This window comes from Mustela nivalis (genome assembly GCF_964662115.1).
Source record: "Mustela nivalis genome assembly, chromosome: 7".
Taxonomy (NCBI): Eukaryota; Metazoa; Chordata; class Mammalia; order Carnivora; family Mustelidae; genus Mustela; species Mustela nivalis.
Genome location: NC_139026.1, coordinates 135,068,780 through 135,091,678, shown reverse-complemented (window position 1 = coordinate 135,091,678; position 22,899 = coordinate 135,068,780). Strand labels below are relative to the sequence as shown.

Here is a 22,899-nt window from a genome sequence, read left to right as displayed (position 1 = left end):
TGCAGTGACCGTCTGGTAATGTACACAAATGTCAAATCATGTTGTAGAACACCTGAAACTAATATAATGCTGTATGTCAATTATACCTCAATAAGTTAACAACAACAACAGAAAGAATAAAACATTCTGTAATACACCCGTCCCCGCCAGGTCACCCTTGAGCAGGGCCCAGGCAATTGGAGACTCCCCAGCCCCTCCCCCGTCCGCTTGGAATGTTCCCAGAGCTGCTCCAAGGATACAGCGTTGTGACAGAAATGTGGTGTTGAAACAGAACCCTGGACGGGATACCTGACTGGACCCAGTCACAGATGCCACATAAACTTAAGATTCTGCCAGGCAGGTGTGGAGATCTGCTCCTCTTGTCGCCACCAAGACAAGCCTCCTAAGTAAGTATCCTTGCTTATGAATATGGGGTGACTTCCCTCTTTCTTCTGTCTCTGTCTGCCTTCCCTGCCTCCCCTGTCCAGTGGCCAGTTTCAGGTTACACTGGGGACGGTCCCAGAGAGTGCGAACTCACCTGACCCCACCGCAGATTCCTGAACCACAGCTTCCAGGCAGGAGGGGAAGGAGACGAGTGGCTGGTATTGGAGCCGAGGGGCAGTTTTGGGTTACACTGGGCTGGACGTCCAACTCCTGACAGCTCACCGCTGAAAGTGCAGAGGCCAGCTGCCAGCGGGGACCAGAAAGAGCCTGTCTAAAGGCAGCGCGAGAGAAAAATAGTGCATTTCCTGATTGGACCCTGACTCTGTTCAGCCCAGTCAGTAAGTCAGGCAGGATCTATTTCTCACCTGATTTTTTTTTTTTTTTTCTTTTCAAAACTTTGTGAGACTGCTCCCAGGAGAGGACTACCTGTTTTATCATAGCAACGCACTGCGGTGAGACATGGTGATTTTGTCATGGAATGCGCAGGTCACAGGCGTGTTGCATGAGCCTCTCGGCTCACGTCCATAGTGCCCACAGCTGCGGCAATGGTTTCTGTACAACCGAGATCTGTAGTCGTGACCGACACCGTTCTCTTTGCAGTTTGCTTTCAGCTGAATGACATGGTCAAGACGGATGATCTCCGGGGCAACAGAACCGTATGATTGGAGATTTCAGCCCTGGCCAAAGCTTCGGGGTAAGAGTCTCATTTTTCTTTATCAACGTACATGATTTCCAAATATCTACAAGTGATATTTAAAACTCATGGATAGATTATCCCTGCTTTTTAGCAGAATTTATATAAACTTCCACTTCAAGTAATAATATGCTTTGACTCCTAAAAATTCTCTTCCCTTTTATTTTTTGCAACAACGGGACAAGTTTCACCACTCACCCAAGGAGACGCTGTTTCCCGAGCTGACATATGTTGTCCCTTCAGTGCCACCTGAGAACACATAAATGCATCAGGGTTCCCCCAAGGAGATACTTTCACTCAGCAAATATCATCTGTATGATTTTTAAGGGCCCATCTGGCCACCAGGGTTATAAAATCAAATTGAACAAAGCGCTTGCCTTTATGGAACTTTCATAATAGTGGGAAGTTTGTCAATAATAAATTGAGAGATATAGTATGCAGGATTCTCCAGAAAAATCAAACCAGTGGGACAGATAGATAGATGACAGACTGATAAATCTGATGAGAGAGAGAGAGGAGAGAAAATGAAAGAGATGATAGATTTGTTATGAGGAACTGATTCACATAATTAAGTCCAAAATCTGCAGGACCCATGTCCCACTTTGAGTCTAAAGACTGGTAGGCTACCAGAGAACCAGGGAGAGCCAGTGGTACAGTTGAAGGGTATCAGGCAGGAGAAGGTTGGGGAAGGTTCAGGCCTTCAACTGATTAGATGGGGCCCACCCACAGTATAGAGCGCAATCTTCTTTACTCAGTGTACCAATTCAAATGTTAATCTCATTAAAAAATATCCTCACAGAACTATCCACAGTCATGTCTGACCAAATATCTGGGCATGTCGTGGCTCAACCTGACATAAAACTAACCACTAACAAGAGATTTTTAAAAAACTGAAAAATAAATATTTTAGGACTGTTAGGCTATAGAAAAAATAAGCCTGATGGTCTTATGACAAGGTGATATGAGAAAAAGTGACCAGGGGAGGGAAGAGGTTGAGACAAACATGTGTTTAAGTCACAATACAGTCCCAAACTTTAAATTCATCAGTACTCAAATGCCATCTTGTGGCTGATTATTTACATTTGGTTTCATTTATCCGGTGCCATTCATCTCACATCTGTTAAAATCTGCTAAATTGTTTTTTAGAGGCAACAGTGCTGCCTTCTTAAGGCTCCAGGTTTTATGCCCCTATTTCCTTGTATTATTAGTCGCAATTTCATGCCTTCTGGGTTCAGGATATGGCAGCCATGCCAGCTTCACTCCAGGTTCAAATGCCTTCTTTGATTGTAATGGATTTAATTCAAGCACACCATAAAATAAAATATTCATGGCCAGTGTACATACGGATACCATAACAGAAATATTTACACATTTAGACCAACATACAGAATCACTTTACAACCCTTATGTTTAGTTCAACAATAACATCATTACATAGAATAAACAGGCCTGAATCATTTCCCAAATTCTAGGCCTCCATAAATAGTAGTCGGCATTCTTGGCCCAGCATTGTAATCTTTGCATGGTAACTTTATGCAGTCTACTAAGAGAGTTATCATAAAAAAAAAAAAAAAAGGGCCCATGACCCCATGATTTGTCTGGAAGCCATATTGTCATTATCGCAAGGGTCAGATTTTTACATTGTTTTTACAGATGCCTCCCTCCCCCCAACCCCATCCCATCTACATTGTTGAAGGCACACTGAAGTCAACAGAATTCATTGCTGATTTTCTCTTTAACCTACAAATGTATCCAGTCAAAACACTCTACACCTCCAACTTACACAATGTTATTCGTCAATTACATCTCATTAAAAATAAATTTCAAAAAATACTCCGCAAACAACAAAAAGGCTTATTAAATAAGGAAATCACACCGAAGAATATTTATAGCATCTGTAAAAGGTACAACTACAACAATATAAATACCCATGTGTATCAGTTTCCATTGTTTCTGTAACACACAGCTGCTTAAGACGACACCCATTCACAGCTCAGGGCTCTGTGTGCAGAAATCCAGCAGGGTGGGATGGGGTAAAGTCGAAGTCGAAATGATGAAGTCGAAATGATGGGCAGCTTGGGGCGTCTGGGTGGCTCAGTTGGCTAAGCGTCTGCCTTCAGCTCAGGTCATGATCCCAGAGATCTGGCATCAAGTCCCGAATGGGGAAATCCCTGCTCAGCAGGGAGCCTGCTTTTCCCTCTCCCTCTGCCCTTCCCCCTCCACCCCACTCATGCTCTCTCTCTGTCTCTCTCTCAAATACAATCTTAAAAAAAAAAAAAAAAAGAAAAAGGTGATGGTCAGCTTGAATTCTCATTGGAAGTTCTAGGGAAGAAACAGTATCCAGCTAGCCTTGCTGGCAGAACTCAGTTCCTTGCAGTTGAAGAATTTAAATCCTGAGGTTTTGACCTATGGCACCCCTATCTTGAAGCCAACAATGGCATGTCAGTCACATCCTTCTCCCACTTTGAATCTCTGGCTTCCTATTCTGCAACTAGCTGGAAGAAAGTCTGCTTTTGAAGAGTTTCTCTGATCAAGTTAAACCCACCCAGACAATCTCCCTTTGGATTAACTGAAAATCAACTGATAAATTACCTTGATTGTATCTGTAAAATCCCTTTTGCAATATTAAGTGACATCATAGCAGGTGTAAGAGTAGGGAACAGAGATCACTGGGTCCATCGTAGAATTCTACTGTGTACCCTATAGTCAGCCTGCCCCGAGGTAAAAAGATGGAAACAGAGATACCTGGGTGGCTCAGTCAGTAAAGCATCTGTTTTCAGCTCAGGTCCTGATCCCAGGGTCCTGGGTTTGAGCCCCTCTTCAGGCTCCCTGCTTAGTGGGGAGTCTGCTTCTCCCTCTGCCTCTGCTGCTCCCCCTGCTTCTGCTCGCTCTGTCAAATAAATAAAATCTTAAAAAAAAAAACAAGATGGAAACATGATTACTCCTCTGACCTCATCCCTTCCCACAAGCCCGAATTCTGGGGCTAGCCCCCCCCGCCCCGGCTTTTCTTGACCCTTTCCCACACTGAAATGCGAAGCAGTATATTATTCCATAGTACATAATTTCATGTATCATAGTACATAATTTCACTCCATGGTACATGAAATAACATGAAAATTAACCTTTTGGGATTTTCATCTATATTGATGCCTGTAAGTATAGATTACAAATACTTCTTGCTGGTTATAAGAACAGATCACAATTGTTTTTAACCTAATTTTTGTAGGCGAACTTCTGTTTCCAGACAAACTGTTTCCAACCACTTTTTAATAGATGTAGTTTTTTTGACATTCTTGTACATATTCCCCCGTTCACACATGCCAGGTTTCTTCCGAGGGTAGAAACCAAAAAGTGTAATTGCAAAGTTATGGGAGAGCCACAACTTTAGCTTTACTGAAGGATGAAAAAATTAAAAAAAAAAAATTTAGCTTTGATTTCTAACTTCATGGCACTGTGGTCAGAAATCGTGGTCCATGTGATATCAATCCTGAGATTTCTTCAGAGCCCATCCCGTCTTCAGTTTTTCACAAATGTTTTGCACGTGACTGAAAACAGTGTTGTCTATGTGCCCATTGGATGAACATTGTGTGTTGTGTTGGTCAAACCTTCTGTATCCTTACCAATTGGGGGACTCTTTGATCTAATCTTGGAATCACAGTTCCTTGAGCTTAAGGATTTCTGCCCTATTCTGTTCACTGTTGGATTCTCATAAGACACGTGGTACATAGTAGATGCTTAATAAATATTCGCTGGAGGAATGAATCAGTTACTTAGAAATGAGGGCCAGATCCTCCACTCCCCTGTAGGAAGAATAATCACATGTCAGAGACGATGGTACCAAGTGCATAAGACCATATGGAGGGTTCTGTTTTCCTAATTAAATGTTCTGTAGCTTCACGCCGAACCCTCCTTATCACTAGTAATGCATCTTGCCTTAACATATTTTGTATCTGGTACGAACACAGCTTGGTTGGTGTAGCTTTTTCTCCCAGATGTAGGTTGTTATCCACGGCCCACTCAGCCATCTAAGGCGCATGGGAGGGAAGTGGGTCCAGTGGGCAAACCCAGCACGGGAACCTCAGCATCAGCTACTTGATTTCTGTTTTTGACCTTATTATTTGTTTGTTACTTCAATATAGGGTTTTTTTTTTCCCTAAATTTTATTTATTTGAGGGAGAGAGTGAGAGCACAAGCAAGTGGAGCAGCAGCAGGAGAAGCAGACTCCCTGCTGAGCAGGAAGCCGGACATGGGACTCAATTCCAGGACCCTGGGACCACGATCAGAGCGGAACCCACTGAGCCACCCAGGTGACCCTGTTCTGTGTAGTTGACATACAATAATTTCAGGTGTTGATGTTACTGTTTGTTCTCATTTGTTTGGCTTTTTTTTTTAAAAGATTTTATTTATTTTATTTGACAAACAGAGATCACAAGCAGGCAGAGAGGCAGGCAGAGAGAGAGAGAGGAGGAAGCAGGCTCCCTGCTGAGCCTAGAGGCTGATGTGGGGCTCGATCCCAGGACCCTGGGATCATGAGGGCTTCAACCCATTGAGCCATCCAGGCACCCCATTTGTTTGGCTTCTTATAACCACATTCCTGGTGGAGGACTGGTATCCTGGTGGGGTACAGTGGCCTTACCAGGGGCTGTGACTTCAATTTGTTTCCCTGCAATGGTGTTAGCCAGCCACATTGCCAAGAACTTTAAGATTGAAACAAAACAAAACCCTCAGGTACTCATAGCTTTCTTCCTTCTCTTCCTTTCACTGCTGTTGGCCCAAAGCTATGGAAATAACCCCAAGTGCATATGACTGTTTCTTCTCTGGTCTATTGGTTAAAAAAAATTTTAGTATTTATTACATGGTATAATGATATTACTTTTGATATGTTAGATTACATACAACATACGAAACTTAATTTCATCTCCTTCTTTCTACTTTTCTTTATATGGTTACAAGAATATTTTCTTTTTTAAAAAATTATTAACACATAATGTAGTATTTGCTTCAGGGGTACTTGTCTATAAACCATCAGTCTTATACAATTCACAGCACTCACCATAGCACATACCCTCCTCAATGTCCATCACCCGGCCACCCCATCCCTCCCCCCACCTCCCCTCCAGCAACCCTCAGTTTGTTTCCTGAGATTAAGAGTCTCTTATGGTTTGTCTCCCCACTGATACCATCTTATTTCACTTTTTGGCCTCCCTACCTGCCACGATCCCCCACCCTGCCTCTCAAATTCCTCATTTCAGAGCAATCATATGATACTTGTCTTTCTCTGACTGACTTATTTTACAGAGTATAATACCCTCTAGTTCCATCCACGTTATTACAAATGGCAGGATTTCATTTCTTTTGATGGCTCCATGGTATTCCATTGTGTGTGTGTGTGTGTGTGTGTACACACACATACATACATAAATACATACCACATCTTCTTTATCCATTCATCTGTTGATGGACATCTAGGTTTTCTCCATAGTTTGGCTATTGTGGACATTGCTGCTATAAATACTCGGGTGCACATGCCCCTTCGGATAACTACATTTGTATCTTTAGGGTGAATACCCAGCAGTGCGATTGCTGGGTCATAGGGCAGCTCTATTTTCAACTTCTTGAGGACCCTCCATACTGTTTTCCAGAATGGTTACACCAACTTGCATTCCCACCAACAGTGTAGGAGGGTTCCCCTTTCTCCACATCCTCGCCAGCATCTGTCGTTTCCTGACTTGTTAATTTTAGCCATTCTGACTGGTGTGAGGTGGTATCTCATTGTGCTTTTGATTTGTATTACCCTGATGTCAAGTAATGTTGACTTCTTTGCAGAAATGTCTGTTCATGTCCTCTGCCCATTTCCTGGTTGGATTATTTGTTCTTTGGGTGTTGAGTTTGATAAGTTCTTTATAGATTTTGGATACTACCCCTTTATCTGATATGTCATTTGCAAGTGTCTTCTCCCATTTTGTCAGTTGTTCTTTGGTTGTGTTGACTGTTTCCTTTGCTGTGCAAAAGCTTTTGATCTTGATGGAAGTTCTAGTAGTTCATTTTTGCCCTTGCTTCCCTTGCCTTTGGTAATGTTTCTAAGAAGAAGTTGCTGTGGCCGAGGTCGAAGAGGTTGCTGCCCGTGTTCTCCTCAAGGATTTTGATGGATTCCTTTCCCACACTGAGGTCTTTCATCCAATTTGAGTGTATTTTTGTGTGTGGTGTAAGGGAATGGTCCAATTTCATTCCTCTGCATGTGGTTGTTCAATTTTCCCAAGACCATTTGTTGAAGAGACGATCTTTTTTCCAGTGGACATTCCTTCCTGCTTTGTCAAAGATTAGTTGACTATAGAGTTGAGGGTCTATTTTCTGGCCTCTCTATTTTATTCTATTGATCTGTGTGTCTGTTTTTTGTGCCAGTACCATACTGTCTTGATGATGACAGTTTTGTAGTAGAGGTTGAAGTCTGGAATTGTGATGCCACCAACATTTCTTTTTCAACCTTCCTCTAGCTATTTGAGGTCTTTTCTCGTTCCATATAAATTTTAGAATTATTTGTTCCATTTCTTTGGAAAAAAAAATTGATGGTATTTTGATAGGGATTACATTAAATGTGTAGATTGCTTTGGGTAGCATAGACATTTTCACAGTATTTGTTCTTCCAATCCATGAACATGGAATGTTTCTCCATTTCTTTTTGTGTCTTCCTCAATTTCTTTCATGAGTACTTTATAGTTTTCTGAGTACAGATTCTTTGCCTCTTTGGTTTGGCTTATTCCTGGGTATCTTATGGTTTGGGGTACAATTGTAGTGGGATTGACTCCTTAATATCTTTCTGTCTTGTTGCTGGTGTAGAGAAATGCAACTGATTTCTGTGCATTGATTTTATATCCTGACACTTTACTGAATTCCTATATGAGTTCTAGCAGTTTTGCAGTGGAGTCTTTTGGGTTTTCCACATAAAGTATCCTATCATCTGCAAAAACCAAGAGTTTGACGACTTCTTGCTGATTTGGATGCCTTTAATTTCTTTTTGTTGTCTGATTGCGAAGGCTAGGACTTCTAGTACTCTGTTGAATAGCAGTGGTGATAATGGACATCCATGCCGTGTTCCTGACCTTAGCGGAAAAGGTCTCAGTTTTTCTCCATTGAGAATGATATTTGCTGGGGGTTTTTCATAGGTGGCTTTTGATGATACTGATGTATGTACCCTCTATGCCTACACTTTGAAGAGTTTTGATCAGGAAGGGATGCTGTACTTTGTCAAATGCTTTTTCAGCATCTATTGAGAGTATCACATGGTTCTTGTTCTTTCTTTTATTACTGTATTGTGTCACACTGATCTGGTGTTTGCAAATTCTTTAGCTTCTGTTTGTCCTGGAAGCTTTTTATCTCTCCTTCTATTTTCAATGACAGCTTAGCTGGATATAGTATTCTTTGCTACATATTTTTCTCATGTAGTGCTCTAAATATATCATGCCAGTTCTTTCTGTCCTGACAGGAGTCTGTGGATAGGTCTGCTAGCACTGTAATATTTCTGCCATTTTATGTTACAAACCTCTTGTCCCAAGCTGGTTTCAGGATTTTCTCTTTGTCACTGAGGCTTGTAGGTTTTACTATTAGATGATGAAGTGTGGGCCTATTTTTATTGATTTTGAGGGGAGTTCTTCTTGTCTCCTGGATTTTGATGATTGTTTCCTTCTCCAAATTAGGGAGATTCTCTGCTATAATTTGCTCCAAATATATCTTCTGCCCATCTTTTTTTTTTTTTTTTTCCTTCTGGAATCCCAATTATTCTACCATTGTTCATCCTATTGTACCACTTTATCTCTCGAATTCTCCCCTCATGGTCCAGTAGTTTTGTCTTTTTCACAGCTTCTTTATTCTCCACTGTTGGGTCTTCTATATCACTAATTCTCTCTTTTGCCTCATTTATCCTAGTGGTAAGAGCCTCCATTTTTTTATTGCACCTCATTAATAGCTTTTTAAATTTCAACTTGGTTAGATTTTGGTTCTTTTATCTCTCCAGAGATGGATTTATTTCTCCAGAAAGGGATTCTCTAACATCTTCCATGCTTTTTTCGAGTCCAACTAGCACCTTGATAATGATCATTCTGAGCTCTGGATCTGACATCTTACTAATGTCTGTATTTATTAGGTCCCTAGCCATCGGTCCTACCTTTTGTTCTTTCTTTTTTTTTTTTTTTGAGGTGAGTTTTTCTGCCTTGTCATTTTATCCAGATAATAGATGAATCAGAGAACAAAATATCAAAAGGGTAATAATGACCCCAGAAAAATATACGCTAACCAAATTGGAAGAGACCTGAAACAAGGAGAAGAAAGGAGGGAAAAAGAAATTTATATATATTAAAAATATTATATATAATACTTATGACATATTAGATATTATATATAATTATATATATTTACAAAAATATAAATTATATAGTATATATTTATATCTATATTTATACACACACACACACACACACATAGATATTAGACTGGTGAATAGAACAGAGCCACAGACTTGATTCTTGATTTTGGTCTGTTTCCAAAGTTTTAAAGAAAGAAAAACATATATATACAAAAATAAAGGTAAACACGATGAAGGGATAGAAAATAACTGTAAAGACGAAAATTTAAAAAGATTCTAAAAAGAGGAATTGATAAGAAGTTGGTTGAAAAAAGAAAAAAAAGGAAAGAATGTGATCGGCTGAAGACTGAAACAAAGCCGTGCACTAGATTAAGGATATATTTTGATCTGTTAAAACTGTATCCCAAAATTTTAAAGAAAGAAAAACATATGTATACAGAAAGTAAGGTTAAATACAATGAAGGGATAGAATATGACTTTCAGAAAGTGTCACTTTTCTGTTCACAGAATTGCTGTGCTTCTTCTCTTCAATCTCCTGTTGAGTATGTAGGTGTTCAGAATGGCTTGATATCTAGCTGAACTCCTGGGACCTGATGCAATTAGGTCTCCTACTCCTCTGCCATCTTGTTCTTCCTCCTACTATTCTTTTTTATCTTAAAAACTCATCCCCTAAAGATTAGGGACATCCCCAAGTCATAAGGACCCTGTATCCTTTGAAGAAATCACCAGGTCATAGGAAAGTAGTAAGGACGAGCCTCTCGCTTCCTGGCCATCAGCCTCATTTATAGACTCAACTTCTCCATGATCTGCAGCAGGGAGAGGGGGCCACAGTGTGCCAGGCACTCCTGACCCCCCAGTGCTTTCAGACTTGACCTTCCAGTGTTGTCCCCACCCCCCTATCAGAATGTCCTGTCTTGCCTCCAGAAATGCTGCACTGCTCTCTCAGATAAAGAAGACCCCCATCACTCATAATTCCGTGGCTTCCTTCACGGAGTCCGACCTGTAATGTATGTGGCAGGAATTCCATGATATTCATACAAGGTAGTTGGCATTTTTCCTAAATTCAAGATTTGTCTGATTTTTTACTTTATGTCATTAGTCTTTCCTTTGAGAGAAGTTTGGGGTCAAGAATGGGAATCAGTAATACGTAAGCCTGTACTTATATATCCATCTTCCTCAGTATCTAAAGTTTCTAATGTTCCTAAAATCATATTGTTTGTGTAATTCAAAAATATTTTCACCTAAATTTATTTTAAAATAAATGTCATTACATTTCATCCTAGTATACATTCCAAGCAAGCAGTTCTTGCAGCAAACATTTTGAGCTTATCTGATGTTCTAGAATAAGATGAGCTAAATTGGAATTGTTGATTTAAATAGAGCCTCTTATGGTGAGTGCTGTGAAGTGTGTAAACCTGGTGATTCACAGACCTGTACCCCTGGGGCTAATAATAGATTATATGCTTATTAAAAAATTTTTAAATTATAAAAATAAATAAAAATAAATAGAGCCTCTTACACTCCTTTACTATGAGGATGACAAGTATATGAGCCAAACAGGATGTGCCTCTGCTCAGGGAGGATATAGGTGAAAATAATACCACCAGTAAGTTTTATTCTATCCTAAAGCATTCTCTTCAAGTCTTCTCAATCCAAAGCTGTTGGAAACAGAATTAAAACACCATCATTTAGATTAACAGCTGGATTTTGTTTAAAATATTTCCTTAATTATAATCTATTTAGTTTTTTGCAGCTTAAGGGATTTTTGTTGTTATTGTTATTGGTTTCCAGAGAAAATCTCTTACTTGTGTCTCTTATATGACAATCTTGTGTTTCTGGGTTGCAGAGCTGAAAAATATGGTGGCAGTTGCTCTGAAAAGCTCATCTTCTTACTTTGCTCTTCTGAATTTTGCACTCCACCAATAGTAGGTCTTCCCAGCAACGTCAGATCTCACTAAATCATGCAGAAATAGAAGCTGCCAGAAGTGCAACAGGCTCAGTGAAATTTTGGGGAAAAAACAAGGCAAGTAAATACTCACGGGATGTTTACTTCCTCTCAACACTTAGACCTGAGCATTGTAAGAGCTACATGAACCCAAGATGCTGGTTTTTCTCACTTTTCTGCTTTTTGAGAGTTGGGAGACAGAGCCCACCTACACAGTAGCAGGAGTCCGGGAACCGGGTGAAGCTTTATGATTTCACTAGAAACCAGTTTTGATTTTTGACTGGTGGGACTGAGCCCTGGGAGTCCTATTGCTAACTCCAGATGGGGCTAACTCCGAACTAGAGAATAGGACGCCCCACTGGAATCACTGAATTGCTTGATGTGGGAAGATCACGCTGGCATCTATCCAGTCACAGAAGTGTTGAGCGTGAGTAGACTTGAGAGGAGACACAGGAGCTTTCCACACACAAAGGACAAGGACAAGGTTGATATACTTTTTTAAAAATAGGCAAAAATAGAAATTAATAAACTAGAAAGCAAACATACAAAAAAACACAAAAACAAAGGCAAAAGCTGTGATTGTTGCAGGATCCCCCTTTTATGAAATAACAAAACGGTAGAAACAATTTCTGTATCTGTTGATAAGAGACAAATAAAATGTGGTGTGTTAATACAGTGGGACAGAACAGTGGGATACTGTTTAAATGCAGTTACTGGAGCCACAGGTGTCTTTGGGAATCAATCTCAAAAGTGATGCTGAGGAACAAAATCAAGTTGCAAAATGATGTGTGCTATGATACCACTTATATGAAGTTCCAAACACATCAAACAAAAATGTGTATTTTGTGACTACAGAGAAATTTTGGAAGAACAAATGACAGGATGAGAAAAATATTTATCAACTTGAGGAGTGGCTAGCTCCATGGAGGCGGGAGGGGGCGAGGGGGAATGAGGTCAGGGAAAGACTTGAAATGGGGTTTTGACTATATCTGTTCTATATTTTTAAAAAATATTTACTTATTGGGGCACCTGGGTGGCTTAACCAGTTAAGTGGCTTTCGGATCAGGTCACAATCCTAGCTAGGGTCCTGGGATCCAGCCCAGTGTTGGGCTCTCGGCCTGCCTCTCCTTCTCTCTCTGCCTGCTGCTCCTCTGCTTGTGCTCTCTCTACCAAATAAATAAAATCTAAAAAAAATTATTGATTGATTTATTAAGATTTTATTTATTTGAGAGCCAGAGAGAGCACAAGCAGGAGGAGGAGGCTGGGGAGAAGAAGACCCCCCATTCGTCAGAGAACCTGACTCAGGGCTAGATCCAGGGACTCCTGGATCATGATCTGAGCTGAAGGCAGATGCTTAACCGACTGAGCCACCCATGCACCTCTCTATTTTTTTTTCAATATTTAAAGTAAACAAAGTGAGTGTTAACATTTGTTAAATCTGGATCTTAAATGCATAGATGTTCTGTTCTCTGTTTCCTGTGTGTCTGAAGTGTTTCATGATTTGAAAAATACTTGTAAGAAAAAAAATGTGTTTCAACCAGAAGCTTTTATGAAATAATGTTTATTCTATTAAATTGTTTATTATATACTGTCTTATTAAGAATCACAAAATTAAACTTTAGATGGCCTCCAGGCCCTCATTAATTGTGATTAATGAATTTGCCAGGTCTTGACCCCACTCCCTACTACTCCATGCTTTATCTGTTATTTTGCTTGTCTGCCCTTTCTTGGGGGCACAGTGTTCAACAAGAACAACAATAACAGATACTCTGTTTCAGACAAAGGGAAAGAACCGTATCCTCAGATGAAATGTGTTTAATTCTCTCAACAGCTCAGGTCCAATATGTTAAATATGGGTTCTATGATCAGATTTCACTGTTTCAGAAAGATGCGTCTGTGACATTCGCAGAAGAGTGGGCCATTCATCAAACACAAGAGCTACACAGGATGCATTGTATGGGCAGAGCACCTACCCTGTACTACAGCTCAGCAGGAAAGCTCCTCCATGTGGTTCTCATCAAAGACCTCAAAAGTGCATTTCACATAATAATCTAAAGAGACGACCCAAGATTAAACGCAGGCCCAACACATATACATTTCAGGATTTGGTAGAGGTATTTCGACTACATAACATATGTAGTCATTTCTGGTACATAAATTGGATTTTTACAGGCCTTTACAGAATCTGTAAAGAATCCTTCCCTACTTTTTATACCTTTTCTGACAATATTGTATATAAATGTTGACATTTATCCTTTGAATTGTGTTAATTGGGTGGAATGGCTTCTGCATCCCTGTAGGTGACTTTGAGTTATCTGTGTTAAGGAGTGGGAAGGAGTAGGGAAAGGAGGAGATGGTCTCAGGGAGTGGGGGACCAACAGGGAAAGGGGAGAAGGACTATTAAGGAATCTACTCCAAACCAAGGATGCCTTCTCCTTATCTTCTCTGAGACCACCCACTGCTACACCTCACTAAAGAGAGACACAAAACTCTTAGCTTCCTAAGGAAGGCAGGATAATGGCCCCTTTCCAAAGATGTCCATATTCTAATTTCCAGAACCATGAATATGTCATCTTCCATGGCAAAGAGGACTTTGCAAAACTGATTCATTTAAGAATCTTGGGATGAAAAGATCATCTTAGATGATGCAAATGGGCCCAATGTAATCAAAGGGTTCTTTATACGAGAGACAGGAGGGTCAGACTCACAGAAGGAGATGTAACGACAGAAGCAGGGTCAGAGAGAGAGAGAGAGATTTGAAGACAAGCGACTGTTGGCTCTACACTTGGGAGAGGGGCCATGAGCCAAGGGATGCAGCCAGCCTCTAGAAGCCAGCAAAGAGCAAGGAAATGGATTCCTCTTACAGCCTCCAGAAGGAACACAGCCCTGTTGATAACTTGATTTCAGGACTTCTGGCCTCTAAAACTCTAAGTTAACAAATCCAGGTTGTTTTAAGCCACTAAATTTGTGGTAATTTGTTATGGCAATAATAAAAAATCAGTACGCCTCACTACTCTAGTGAAAACTTACTGACAGGTAACTCCACTCATTCCAATCTTGATAGCCCTTCCAGTGTTGAAGGCTTGTGTTTCATAGGTGACTATGAGGAAAGTTTGTGTGTGTTTGTAATATGCTGAGAGTACACTGCTCTAAATAAAATATGAGTTCTGATATGAAAGACTCTCAGAGCACCACAGAAATGGAGGAATAGCCCACACACATGGCAGGTGATAAGAATGGGAGCCCTGCACCTACAAGACAAGGTAACCCCCTTACAGTAAGAAAAACCCTCTTGCACGTACATCCTCCTTGTCTTTCCTGTACAACCTTGGGAATCTGTATTCACTTCCAGGACAATAAGAATGCTCAACTTGCTGAAGGAATACCTTTCATCTAAAAGCCCTGAAATAAAAATCTCTCCTCATAAATTTAAACATATTTCTAAGAACAGCCAGACACCTGAGGGAAAAAATCAACAACGTGAAAAGAACTAACATGAGAAAACAGAATTTGTAAAGAAGATCAGAAGAAACTGCAAAATAGCCATTAGGACCTCTAGAGAGATGAGAGGCTATCACAAGCCAAAGTTTACAGAAAAAAAGTGATGAGCGGTTGAAACAACGGTCATCCCTCAACTCCACAAATAAATTTCAGTATGTGAGCTGGAATTAATAGAAATAAGTAATTAAACTGGTAACCTGGAAATGCAAGCTGGGGATTCTTCTGGAATAGAGTGCAAAATAAAAAGTAATGAATTATGGGGAGGAGGAGTCTAGAAGGAGTTGTGGGGGTGGATAGCATACTAGATATAGCTAATTGAAAATTTTAATGAGGATAAACTTATTTAGGTGTGAAGGAAGAAAAGAGAAGAAAGGGAGGAAGAAAGGGGAGGGCAGGGAGGGCAAACAAAGTGCAAAGTAAGTTACTTATTAAGGTATGAAGGACACTTGCCTAAGACAATATATCTATAAGGAGTCGGAGTAATATTATCTCTGTAGTAAAATAATTTTAAATTTAGAATCAAATATAAAACCAAACCATCATATCATTTTAAAGGCCAAAGAAAAAGATATTTTCAAATTACAAAGATTCTGAAAGTTTACTTCTCATGGAACACAGTCCTAAGGAATTACTAGATGCCATACTTCCCTAAAAATTAACCAAAAAAGTTGGAAAAAGCCATCATGGCTTTTTTATAAAATAATGGAAAGTAAGAAACCAGTAATATTTTTTATGACATTTCATTCTATACTATATATACTTAAGAAACCATTTCCCTAAAAGTAGAGGAATCATGGTTTTAAATAATAAAACTCTGCAACTACAGTTTCACGGAAAGTAAATTCAGTGGGTAGGCAAAGAGGGGTATTGAACTACACTAAGATCCCTGACTTTTCAGGCTATAAAAGAGGCAGGTAAAAAAGATGGATTCACAATGGTGATAGGAAAATATAAGGTTACCAATTTAAAGAAGAAGATATATAACTTTCAAATCACAAAAGTATTTTAAAAGGAAGGACAAGAGTGATGAAGGGATGGGGAGAGGGAAAAAGGAGACAGGATAAGAAATAAGAGTACTTGATTGATAGGTTAAAAAGAAAGTACAATAAATCGGAAACATACACCAAGGTCAGAGCTAGAAGACTACATCAATTAGTGCAGAAAAAATGAATGGGTTAAATCCAGAAAAAAAAAAATTCTTAGACTGACCTAAAAAATAGAAACAAATTAAATTCAGCTGTATGCTGTTTACAGAAAATGCGCCATAAATCAAAATGACACAAAAATGGAAGATAACAGAGTTGAAACTGATAAATGAGGTGAATGCTCACACTCGGGCACTATTAATGTCAGCCTAAACATAATCAAAGCAGAAAACACATTTTGTTTAAAAGATACAAATAAGAGAAGTGCCTTCTGTGTAACATGGAGACTCAAAGTAAAAAGAACAGGAAGCTCTGTGAAACAAGTTACCAGTGGGCGAATGAGGACAAAAAAAAGTGAGGAGTTATCCACACACCATGGCACACTAGGAAGGTTCCTACTGCAGGGGGAGGTGGCTGAAAGGATATAGACAGATAAATACAGACTATGTCCTACTAAGGAATTTAGGCTGAGCAGTTTTATGTGAGAAAAGAAAGAGATCACTTTTTTACTGAGGTCTTACTGATTTGTCTTTTTCTTCTATTGAGATCACTGAAAACATAATCTGTAAGATTTCATTCTCTTGAAATCCACTGAGACCTGTTTCATGGCTCAGGATATGACCCATTTTTGGTGACTATTCCATGTGGGTTTCTTTTTTAAAGATTGTATTTTGAAAGAGAGTGCATGTGTGAGTGGGGGGAGGGGCAGAGAGAGAGAGAGAGAGAGAGACTCTCAAGCAGAATCCACTCTAAGTGCACAGCCTGGTGCAGGGCTCAATCTCATGACCCTGAGATCATGACCAGAGCTGAAACTGCTATAGAATAGAGACAAATGTATATGAAAACAGAAAATACCAAAATCTATGACACAGTACGAGAGCGTTAAGGGGGAAATTTATAGGTATAAATGCTAATATTAAAATATACAAGAGGGGCACCTGGGTGGCTCAGTCGTTAAGCCTCTGCCTTCAGCTCAGGTCATGATCTCTGGGATCAAGCCCTGAATCAGGCTCCCTGCTCAGCGGGAAGCCTGCTTCTCCTTCTCTCACTCCCCCTGCTTGTATTACCTCTCTCACTGTCTCTCTGTCAAATAAATAAATAAAAATATTAAAAAAACTGAAAAAAAAAAAAAACCCATACAAGAAAGATCTCAAATCAACAATCTAATTTAGAAGGCACTTTTCTTTGGAGAAGTGGCATTAAAATAAAAGCAGGAAGAGCATTATTTAAATACTGTAATTGTGTATATTTACTCAGATGCGACTTATCCAAGAGCTGGAGCTCAAAGTTGCTGCTGGTGCTGCAGAAATAAACTTACATAGAACTTCTCTACTAGATGCTAATAGAGAAACTAAAAAAAGAAGAAGAAACTAAACATTGAGCTAGCAGAAGGAAATAATAAATACTGGAGCAGAGAACAATAAAATAGAGAATAGAAAAAAAACAGAGGAAGTCAACTTAACAAAAAATCAGTTCTTTGAAAAAATCAACAAAATGGACAAACCTTTGGCTAGATGGGCTAAGAAAAAAAGAAGACTCAAATTATTAAAATCAGAAATGAAAGTGGGAACATCACTACCAATTCTCCAGAGTACTATGAACAACTATACAACAAACTGGATAACCTAAATGAAATGGACAAATTCCTAGAAACATAAAACCTACCAAGTCTACCTTATGAGACATAGAAAATTTGAATAGACCCATCACTAGTAAAAAGATTGACTCAGGAGCGCCTGGGTGGCTCAGTGGGTTAAGGTCTCTGCCTTCGGCTCGGGTCATGATCCCAAGGGTCCTGGGATTGAGCCCTGCGTCAGGCTCTCTGCTCGGCGGGGAGCCTGCTTCCCCCTCCTTCTCTCTCTGCCTGCCTCTCTGCCTACTTGTGATCTCTGTCTGTCAAATAAATAAAATCTTTAAAAAAAAAAAAAAAAGATTGACTCAGTAATCCAAAATCTGGCAAGGAAAAGCCCAGGAACAGATGGCTTCACTGGTGAATTCTACCAACATTTAAATAACATCAGTACTTCTCAAACTTCTCCAAAAAAGTGAAGACACTTCCAAGCTCATTCTGTAAAGCCAGCATTACTCTGACACCAAAGTCAGATAAAGACACTACAAGAAAACTACAGACCCATATCCTTTATGAACATTGATGTGCCCACCGCCCCCCAAAAATACTAGCAAACCAAATTCAGCAGTAGAGTAAAAGGATTATACACCATGACCAAGTGGTATTTATTCTTGGGTGTAAAGATGTTCAGAATACAAAGATTGACACCTTAACAAAATCACAGACCAAAACTCATATGATCATCTCAACTGAAGCGGCAAAAGCTTTTGAAAAAATTCAGTACCCTTTCATGAGAAAACACACACACTCAACAAACTAGGAATGGAAGGAAACTATCTCAACATAATCAAATCCATCTGTGAAAAATCCACAGTGAACATCATACCCTTGAACAGGAACAAGGCAAAGATGCCCATTTTTACCACTTCTGTTCTACCTAGTACTGTAAGTTCTAGCCAGAGCAATTAGGCAAAAGTAAATAAGTAAATAAATAAATAAATAAATAGTATTCAAATTGAAAGGAAAAGGTAAAAGTATTTCTGTTCACAGATGATATGATCTTCTATGTAGAAACCTAAAGAGTTTACACATGCACTCACACACCAAGCTATTAAAATAAATGAATTCACTAAGGAGCTGAATAATGTATAGAGTTAACATAGAAAGCAGTTGTATTCTATGTATAAGCAATGAAAAATCTGAAATGGAAATTATAAAAACTATTCCATTTTCAAACATCAAGAAGAATAAAATTCTTAGGGATTAACCAAGAAGATGAAAGACTTGTACAATGAAAACTATAAAATATTGTTGAAAGAAAATAAAGATATAAATAAATGGAGATATATTGCATATTTGTGGGTAACACAACCTAATATTATTAAGATGACAATACCACCCAAAGCAATAGACAGATTCAGTGCAATCCCCATCAAAATCCCGAAGTCATTTTTTGTAGAAAAAGAAAAACTTATCCTAAAATTCCTATAACCACTCAAGGGACCTCACATAGCCAAAACAATCGTTTAAAAGAATAAAGCTATAGGACTCACACTTCCTGTTTTCAAAGCTTACTACAAAGTTATGGTAATCAAAGCAGCCTGGTACTGGCATAAAAACAGACATGTAGAATAGAGAGCCCCAAAATAAACCCTTGCATATATGAGCAAATGATTATTGACACAGCTGCCAAGAACATTCAATGGGGAATAAAAGTTATTTGTTTTTTTTTTTTTTTAAGATTTTATGTATTTATTTCAGAAAGAGAGAGACCATGGGCACAAGCAGGGAGAGAAGCGGAGGGGAAGGGAGGAGGTTGGGGAAAGAATCTCAAGCAGACTCCCTGCTGAGCGGAGCCCAAGGTGGGGCTCAATCTCACCAGAAGCCTGAGATCACGACCTGGAACAAAACCAAGTCAGAGGCTTAACTGACTGAGCCACCAGGTGTCCCAAGACAGTCTTTTTAATAAATGATGCTGGGAGGGACGCCTGGGTGGCTCAGTCGAGTAAGTGGCTGTTTTTGGCTCGAGTGGTGATCCTTAGGTCCTGGGATTGAGTCCCGCATTGGGCTCCTTGCTAACTGGGGAGGCTGCTTCTCTGTCTGCCTGCCATTCCCCCTTGCTTGTGCTCTAACAAATTAAAAAAAAAAAAAATGGTGCTGGGAAAATTGGATATCCACATGCAAAAGAATAGTTGGATCCTTACCTAACCTCATATACAAAAATAAACTCAAAATGCATCAACAGCCTAAATGAAGATCTAATACTATAAAACTGAGAAAAAACATAGGGCAAAACCTTATCAACACTGGATTTGGCAATGATTTCTTGAATATAACACCAAAGGCACAGGCAACAAAAGAAAATATGTAAATTGAACTTTGTGAAAAATTTAAAAATTTATGGATCAAAAGACATTATCGATAGAGTAAAAAGATAGCTAACAGAATGAGAGGAAATATCTGCAAGTCAAAAATCTGATAAGGAATCAATATCCAGAATATATTCTGAACTCCTAAAATTCAACAATATAAAAAGAAACAACATGATTCAACAATGGGCAAAAGACTTGAATTGACATTTCTCTGAAGAAGACACATAAATAACCAATAAACACATGAAAATATGCTCACCATCACTAATCATCAGGGAAAAACAAATCAAAACTAAAATGAGATGCCACTTCACACCCATTAAGATGTCTAGTATTCAAAAAACAGGAATTAAGTGTTGACAATGATGTGGAGACACTGAAACCCTTGTGCATGGATAATGGGGAACAGCCATTGTAGAAAATAATATGGTGGTTCCTCAAAAATTAAAAATAGAATTACCATATTTTCTAGCAATTCCAGTTTTCAGTATATACCCAGAAGAATTGAAAGTAGGGTATTAAAGAGATATTTGTAGATTCATGTTAATAGCAACATTACTTATAATAAGCTAAAACTTGGAAACAACCAATGTGTTCACTGGCAAATAAATGGATAAATATAATGCGGTATACCTACATAATGGAGTATTATTCAGACTTAACAAGGAAGGAAATTCTGTCATGTGCTCTAACATGAATGAACCTTGAGGACATTTTGCTAAGTAAAATATGCCAATCAAAAAAAGACAAATACTGTATGATTTCACTTATGTTAATTAAAATGGCCAAAATCATAGAGACAGAAATTAGAATGGTGATTGCTAGGACTGGGGAAAGTGGGTTGTAAGGAGTGAGGAGTTACTATTTAATGGATACAGGACTTCAGTATTATAAGATGGAAAGTGTTGTAGAGATGAATGGTAGTTATGTTACACAATATTATGAATGTAATTAATACCACTACACTCTATACTTAAAAAGGGTTATGTTGGTAAATTTTATGTTATGTATATTTGACCACAATGAAATTGAAAAAGAAATTTTTAAAAATGCTCAATTTCCTTTATAATTAATCAAATATAACAAACACACAAAAAAACTAAAGATCAAAACTGCCGCAACAGAAATAATGCCTTTGATGTGTTCATTAGTAGACTAGACACTGAGACTAAATTCAGAGAAAAGAATCACTGAGCTTGAGAATATGTCAATAGAAACTTCCAAAACACAAAAACAAAGAGAAAAAAATAATGAAATAAAGTGGAACTGTGGGACAAATAAATATAACACACACATAGTGGAAATACTATAGGAGAAGAGAGAGAGGTACAGAAGAAATATGAAACAATAATAACCAAAACTTTTCCCAAATTAAAGTCAGATACCAAAGCACAGATCAGGAAACCCAACAACAGCAGGCAGAATAAATGCAAAAATAAAACAACAATAACAAAAGCTAACTATTCCTAGCTGTATCATTTTCAAACTGCAGAAAATACAAAAGAAAGATAAAATCTTGAAAGAAATCAGAAGGAAAAACCTTACCTATAAAGGAGCAAAGATAAGAACTAAATCAATTCTCCTCAGAAACCATGCAAACAAGAAGATAATAGAGTGAAATATTTACAGTATTGAAAGAAAAAAAACACCACTCACGATTGTGTATCTTATAAAATTATCCTTTAAAAGTGCTGGGAAAATAGAACTTTTTCAAACAGAAATTGAGAGAATCTGTTGCCAATAACCTGCCTGCCAGAAGTGTTAAAAGAAGTTCTTTAGAAAGAAAGAAAAAATATTATGGGTTGAAAACAGATCCACAGGGATGCCTGGCTGGCTCAGTCAGTACAGCACGCCACTCTTGATCTTGGGGTTGTGAGTTCAAGCCCCATGTTGAGTATAGAGCTTAAATTAAAAAAACTAAGTAATTAAGATCTACATAAAGAAAGGAAGAAATCAGAGAATGAATACATGCAGGTAAAATAAAAACTTTCATTTTTTTATTCTTATTCTAATAGGAACATTTGTTCAAAATCATCATAGCAACAATGTATTTGATTATGTACGCTTCTGTGTATACTTGTGTTTAAGTGAAATGAAGGACAGCAGTGACACAGGATAAGAGCAAAGATTTGGGAATATTTTGTTTTTATAAAATACTTGTACTACTCACAAGTGGTACAATATTATTCAAAGGTGGACTTGGATTCGTTGTCAGTGTATATTACAAACTCTAGGGAAAACACTAAAAAGGTTTTTTTACAAAAGCATAATTAGGGCAGATGGCTCAGTTGGTAGAGCATGTGACTCTTGATCTGAGCGTTATGAGTTTGAGCCTAGTGTTGGGCACAGAGCTCACCTAAAAACAGTAACAACAACAACAACAAAGAGTATACTTATGAGGAGCACTGAGTAATGTATAGCACTGTGGAATCACTATATTGCACACCTGAAACTAACATGACACTGTATATTAATTAGACTGGAATTTAAAATAAAATAATCTTTTAAAAAAGTATAATTGAAAGGCTAAGAAAGGAGAGAAAATGGAATCATATAAAATGTTCAATTAAGCCCACAAAAGGCAGAAAAAGAGTGAAAGGAAAGTAAGAACAAAGAGCCAGGGCAACTGATAGAAAACAGTACAAATATAAAGACATTAAACTGTATCAACAATCGCTTTGAATGCCAATAACCTAAATGTACTACACAGAGTTGTCAGAGTGGATCAAAAACAAAACCCAACTTTGTGTTGTCTACAAGTGACCCTCTTTAAAGGTAAAGATACAAGGCTGCCTGCTGACTTAGTAGAACTTGTGACTCTTGATCTTAGGGTTGAATCTGAGCCTCATGTTAAGTGTAGAGATTACTTAAAAATAAAATCTTTAAAAAA

The 22,899-nt window shown here is 38.5% G+C and overlaps 1 long non-coding RNA gene across 1 annotated transcript; it reads left to right on the top strand.

The window, feature by feature from the left end:
* Positions 1-255: 255 nt before the first annotated feature.
* On the top strand, positions 256-11,544 carry LOC309869561. The gene is made up of 4 exons (XR_014314265.1): positions 256-386; positions 1,024-1,117; positions 5,291-5,424; positions 11,403-11,544. It is a non-coding gene; the product is annotated as an uncharacterized lncRNA (long non-coding RNA).
* Positions 11,545-22,899: the final 11,355 nt, after the last annotated feature.